The sequence below is a fragment of the Gymnoscopelus braueri genome (genome assembly GCF_963280865.1).
Source record: "Gymnoscopelus braueri genome assembly, chromosome: 24".
NCBI lineage: Eukaryota > Metazoa > Chordata > Actinopteri > Myctophiformes > Myctophidae > Gymnoscopelus > Gymnoscopelus braueri.
This window is the reverse complement of record NC_137626.1, coordinates 27,830,861-27,838,098: the sequence shown is the minus strand read 5'-3', so window position 1 is coordinate 27,838,098 and position 7,238 is coordinate 27,830,861.

Genomic DNA, 7,238 nt, shown 5'->3' with positions numbered 1-7,238 from the left:
AGTCTGATCTTTAGACCACTACACCATCTCTCAACAACTCACATTATGTCTCTTTGTACTCTTGAAGCGTTATTTTGTGTTAGCCTTCAGTTAGTAAAGTTGAAATACTCCAGCATTTAAAGCTTCATTATGTAACTTTCCTGCTCAACCCTGCTTTTGCCTTTGAATGCTCTTGAGTTGTTCTTTTGTAGTTTAGCTGCAAAACTTGACAATGGAAACTCTCTGCTGAAAGACTGAGTATTACTACAGCATTACTCAGTCAATGATTTAGTAGTTCTTTAATGTTAACAAATTCACAGCAATTTCATAATCAACTAGAAAAAGTGCTCCTCGGAGCACAGGTCTCCGCCAGGTCAGGTAGGTTATTGTGGCCTCCTGGTGGCGCTATAATAGGCCAATGTGAAAAGGGTGGCATTTCTTCTTAGGCCTTTCAATCGGACACTGCATTCATGATTTGAGGCATTTTGTTCCAAAAATGTGTTTTGCTAAATTAGACCTGCTGGTGGCGCTATAACAGGCCAATGTGAATGCGAAAAGGGGGGCATTTCTTCCTCGGCCTAGTGGGAATCTGCATGCAAAATTTCACGGAAATTGCACACTGCATTCATGTTTTGAGGCATTTTGTTGACCAATCCTGCAAACTTTGGAAGCCACTGTAAGCCAAATAGGATAGAATATGAAATATTCGGACAGATCCATCAGAATCACGTGACTATGGAGATACAGTGTACCAATTACCAGACAATTTTGCCAATGTTTGACCATTTTAATGTATAGTCTGTCACTTTAGAAATGTGCAGATACCCTGTATAGCAGGGGTGTCAAACTCATTTTGGGGTGCAGGCCACATTGGTCAAAAGGTGACTTGATGTGGGCCGCAACCAGTTGCGGATGCGCATGCACGCTCACACGCATTCAGTTATACAGCATTGTTTTTCAGTCTGTTGTCTCAGTCACTGCTACTACAGTATATCACTTTGAAAAAAAATTATTATGAAGAAGAATAGCTACTTTAATTATTGACATTAAAAACAACACGTTTTCACTATAGTGAAAGAATTCTTCAAGCAAAATAATTAGATTTAAAGAACAACAGTGGTGTAAAGTAACTAGCACCTAGTTACTAGCTGGCTGGCTGGAATGACCAGAAAAGCCAAGCTGGGAAGCTGGGCTTTGCTGGTCAGTCCAAAAGAACACTTTAAAGCACTAGAAGACTACATCTATACATTAAACATGTGATGTGTTGTAGTGGACTAATGCTCAAACTCTCAGCACTGGGTTTCCATGTTCAAGTCCTAGACCTACTGTAGTTGAATGTGAAATGATAAACTTCAAAAGTACTGAGTAATGGTGTTGTAATACTCAGTCTTTCAGCAGGGAGTTTCAATTGTCAAGTTTTGCCAGCTAAACTACAAAAAAATAACTAAAAAGCACTAATAGACAAATTCGGGGTAGAATAGTAAAGTTACATGATGAAGCTCTATATGCTGACATATTTCAACTTTACTAACTGAAGGCTGACATATAAACACTTCAAGAGTACAAAGAGACATATGATGGGAGTGGCTGAGAGATGGTGTCTCAGTGCAGAGATTCCATGTTCAAATCCCAGTCATTCTATGGTTCATTGCTTTTCAACTTTACTAACTGAAGGCTGACATATAACCACTTCAAGAATACAAAGAGACATAAGCTGGGAGTGGCTGAGCGATGGTGTAGCGGTCTAAAGATCAGACTCTCAACATGAAGATGCCATGTTCAAGTCCCAGTCATTCTATGGTTCATCGCTTTTCAACTTTACTAAATGAAGGCTGACATATAAACACTTCCACAGTACGAAGAGACATACGATGGGAGTGGCTGAGAGATGATGTAGCGGTCTGAAGATCAGACTCTCAGCATGGAGATGCCATGTTCAAATCCCAGTCCTTCTATGGTTCATTGGCATGCTTTTAAACTTTACTAACTGAAGGCTGACATATAAACACTTCCACACTACAAAGAGACATACAATGGGAGTGGCTGAGAGATGGTGTAGCGGTCTAAATATCAGACTCTCAGCATTGAGATGCCATGTTCAAGTCCCAGTCATTCTATGGTTCATTGCTTTTCAACTTTACTAACTGAAGGCTGACATAATAACAGTTCCACAGTACAAAGAGACAAATGATGGGAGTGGCTGAGAGATGGTGTAGCGGTCTAAAGATCAGACTCTCAGCATAGAGATGCCATGTTCAAATCCCAGTCATTCTATGGTTCATTGCTTTTCAACTTTACTAACTGAAGGCTGACATATAAACACTTCAAGAGTACAAAGAGACATAAGATGGGAGTAGCTGAACGATGGTGTAGCGGTCTAAAGATCAGACTCTCAACATGAAGATGCCATGTTCAAATCCCAGTCATCCTATGCTATAGGTCATTGCTTTTCAACTTTACTAACTGAAGGCTGACATATAAACACTTCGAGAGTACGAAGAGACATATTATGGGAGTGGCTGAGAGATTTTTTAAGGCCAAAATACAAAACAGCAAGTCAAAATCACGAAGATACATGTGAAGGGAGTGCTGAGAGATGGTGCAGTGGTCTAAAGGTTGGACTCTCAGCTCAGAGATTCCATGTTCAAATCCCAGCCCTTCTATGGTTCATTGCTTTTCAACTTTACTAACTGAAGGCTGACATATAAAAGAACACTTCAACAGTACTCAGAGACATCTGCTGTTAGTCAGTGAGAGATGGTGTAGTGGGGTAGTGATCAGACTCTCAGCACAGAGGTTCCATGTTCAAATCCCAGTCGTCCCATACTTCAAAGCACTTTGAAATTTTCAAGACCAAAATACAAAAAAGCAAGTCAAAACCACAAAGAGACGTGCAAAGGGAGTGACTGAGAGATGGGGTAGTGGTCTAAAGGTAGGACTCTAACCCCAGAGGTTCCATGTTCAAAGCCCATTTGTCCCGTACTTCAAAGTTGTAGTACTTTGAAATTTTCAAGGCCAAAATACAAAAAAGCAAGTCAAAAGCACGAAGAGACACCTGCTGAGGGCCCAAAGGTGTGTTGGCGCAGTGGTGTGGTGTGCTTGATCGGTTGCCTCTGCTACAGACAGTTTGCAGGTTCAAGTCCCATGCCATCAATGTACTGGAGGACCATCGGGGGGACTGTGTCCCTCCCCTGTTTCCTGATAGTTAAAGGTGGGGGGTTATGTCTGAAAGAACTCTGCCCAGCTAAGGTTTTACAGAAAGAAATTCTAGGTCTTGTGAAGTCATTGGGCTAATTACGCTCCCGACCCCTCCCGTAGAAGCTCAGCAGGGTGCTTTTTGGGGGATCACATGGTTTTGCTGCCTTGGTGCCTCTGAAGGACTTGTATGGTATTGCTGGTTCGCGAACAGGGCCATCTGGTGGATAAACACTGAAAGCGCCAAAAACACGGAATACACCTAAAACACATGAGAGGCACCTCGATGGCACTGAATGAGTTGGAGTGTCCTTCTGTAAAACCTTAGCTGGGCAGAGTTCTTTCAGACATAACCTCCCACCTTTAACTATCAGGAAACATGGGAGGGATGCAGTCCACCCGATGGTCCTCCAGTATGTTGATGGCATGGGACTTGAACCTGCGAACTGTCTATATCAGAGGCAACCAATCAAGATCAAGATACACCGAACCCTACCATTGCGCCAACGCATCTTTGGGCCCTCAGCAGGTGTCTCTTTGTGCTTTTGACTTGCTTTTTTATATTTTGGCCTTGAAATTGTCAAATTACCACAGCTTTGAAGTATGGGACGACTGGGATTTGAACATGGAACCTCTGTGCTAAGAGTTCAATCTTTAGACCACTACCCCATCTCTCAGCCATTCCCTTCACATTTCTCTTTGTGGTTTTGACTTGCTTTTTTGTATTTTGGCCTTGAAAACTTCAAAGTACTACAACTTTGAAGTATGGGACTACTGGGATTTGAACATGGAACCTCTTTGCTGAGAGTCCGATTTTTAGACGACTACCCCATCTCTCAGCCACTCCCTTCACATGTCTCTTTGTGGTTTCAACTTGCTTTTTTGTATTTTGGCCTTGAAACTATCAAGGTACTACAACATTGAAGTATGAGACAACTGGGATTTGAACATGGAACCTCTTTGCTGAGAGTCTGGTCCCTATACCTCTACAACATCTCTCAGTAGATGTCTATTGGTACTCTTGAAGTATTTATATGTCAGCCTTCAGTTAGTAAAGTTGAAAAGCAATGAATCATAGAATGACTGGGATTTGAACATGGCATCTCCATGTTGACAGTCTGATCTTCAAACCGCTACACCATCTCTCAGCCACTCCATTCACATGTCTCTTTGTGCTTTTAACTTGCTTTATTGTATTTTGGCCTTGAAAATCTCAAAGTACTACAACTCTGAAGTATGGGACAACAGGGATTTGAACATGGAACCTCTGGCTGAGAGTCTGACCTTTAGACCACCACCCCATCTCTCAGCCACTCCCATCACATATCTCTTTGTAGTCTTGAAGTGTTTATATGTCACTTTCAGTTAGTAAAGTTGAAAAGCAATGAATCATAGAATGACTGGGATTTGAACATGTTATCTCCATGCTGAGAGTCTGAACTTTAGACCACTACACCATCTCTCAGCCACTCCCATCGTATGTCTCTTCGTAGTCTGGAAGTGTTTGTATGTCAGCCTTCAGTTAGTAAAGTTGAAACGCAATGAACCATAGAATGACTGGGATTTGAACATGTAATCTCTGCACTGATAGTCTGATTATTAGACCACCACACCATCACTCAGCCGCATTTCACTGATGTGTTATATAACTTAGACCCTGTCAAAAAATGTGATTTTGCGATCGCATAATTTACCGCATAATCAGCATAATGGCGCATACTTGATGCGGGGGTAACGTTTTTTCAAAAAGGCCGCATCGCATCACATAAAATGCGCATCGCATAATATGCGCATCGCATCGCATAATATGCGCTTCGCATCGCATATTTCGCAGTTTTTTCAATATTTCGCATATTGCCGCATATTTCACAACTTTCCGCATATTTCACAACTTCCCGCAATTTCACTGCATAAAAATGCAAAAACCCCAATGTGAAAAGGGGGGCATTTCTTCCTCGGCCAAGTGGGAATCTGCGTGCAAAATTTCACGGAAATTGCACACTGCGTTCATGTTTTGAGGCATTTTGTTCAAAACTGAACAATCTTGCAAACTTTGGAAGCCACTGTAAGACAAATAGGATGGAATATGAAATATCGGACAGATCCATCAGAATCACATGACTATGGAGATACTGTGTACCAATTTGCGTGTTTTTTTAACTGAATCTGAAGGAATAATCTCCAAAAATGTATTTTACATAAGTTGGCCTCCTGGTGGCGCTGTCAAAAGCAGATGTGAAAAATGCAGTGCAGATGTTCTTCCTTGGCCTATAGGGAGTGTGCGTGCAAAGTTTCACGCAGATCGGTGGTTATAGTTAAAAATGCAAATCGGCCTGTTATAGCGCCACCATGAGGCTGATTAGAAAATGTTCAAGTGGTATTTCTTCCTCGGCCTAGTGGGAATGTGCGTGTGCAATTTTATGGAAATGGCAAGCGGTGTTCATGATTTGAGGCAGTTTGTTCAAAACCGACCAATCTTGCAAACTTTGGAAGCCAACCTTAGCCAATGAGGATGCAATATGGGAAATCGGATAGATCCGGGTTGATCACATGACTATAGAGATACTGTGTACTGATTTGCATGACGTTTGGTTAAAAGCTGTAGGTGTAATGTGAAAAATGTGGGGCAGAGGTTCTGAATTGGCCTCCAGGGAGTGGGTGTACACAGTTTCGCAGCGACCAGGCCAACGGTGCCGGAGATTAGCTGGTAACACACGGACAGGACACACGGACGGACAGGGGGAAAAACATACTCTCTCGCCATGCCTTTCGGCCTGGCGGAGACAACTACCGTAGGTCTATATACGATTTATTTACAAGTCCATAAATATATAATTCAGTTAGGCTTAAAAGGCAAAAGAAACCAAAAATAATTTCTCCATTGACTAGAAATTGATAATTTAAAATATGCTCCTCATTGATTTACATTGTACAGTGAAGAGGGTCTTTTAAACCCGTAACTAATCATTTATATATATGCGTGTGGGTGGGTGTATAAATATACACATATATAATATATATATATATATACACATATACACACACACAGTCAGACATTTTTTATAATATTAAAAAAATCTGTAATATATTATCAAACATCTAACAACGATATGAACTATAGTGTTAACAGTGACAATGACATATCACATGAGTCATTGTGAAACAATTATATCTTAATGTATTTATTTAATTTTATTTGAATGCAGGGTCATTAAAATGAGTCCATATGCAAACACATGTGTTGAATTAACTGTGGAAAAACTTGAAGAACAAGGCACTGGATTAAGTGCTTGGCTGTTCACAGCTAAATTTCCATGGTAACTAAGGTAGGATTGCGTAAATTCATGGATACATTTATCCAGGGTGCTCTGGCTAAACTAATCTGGCAAGATAATTCAGCTTCGATGAAACCGATTCATCCCTAATCCTGGCAAATTTAAGCCAGGATAGGTGTTAAATCCAGGCTTAACCCCTAATCCTGCTTTCATGAAATAGGCCCAGGTCACTGTGTTAAGAAGACACTCTCTACATGATCCAGAGGTTGTGGGTTCAAATCTTCCTATTCTTTACTCTGAAGCATGTTTTGAACACTAACATCTAGAAACTACACTTAAAAGCACTAAAAGAAACATGTGTAAATGTGTGGAGGTGCCATAGGGCAGCGGATAGTTGGTGGACACCTCTGTGGTCTTTGGCACCGAAAGCCACACAAGGAACCCCCTCAAGGAACCCTGAGGGTCCGTGGAACCCACTTTAACCCCTGGTTTACATCATTCCATTTCTTCTTTGCATGATGCACAATCCACTGAGGTGCATCAAAAGGTGTGTGCTCTGTAGATACCTTGTTTTTAATCCACCCCCTCTTTCTTTTCTTCTATTTCTGGAAACAACAAAAACGATGGCACTTGCACAAAAACAAATTTGTAATGCGACAATAAGATACAAACGATGGCACTTGCACAAAAACTAATTTGTAATGCGACAATATGATACTTCTAGGTGGGGGTCTGCATGTGCATTTTTTATTGCGATAAATAGCAATTATTGTCCCATCTCCTAGGCTC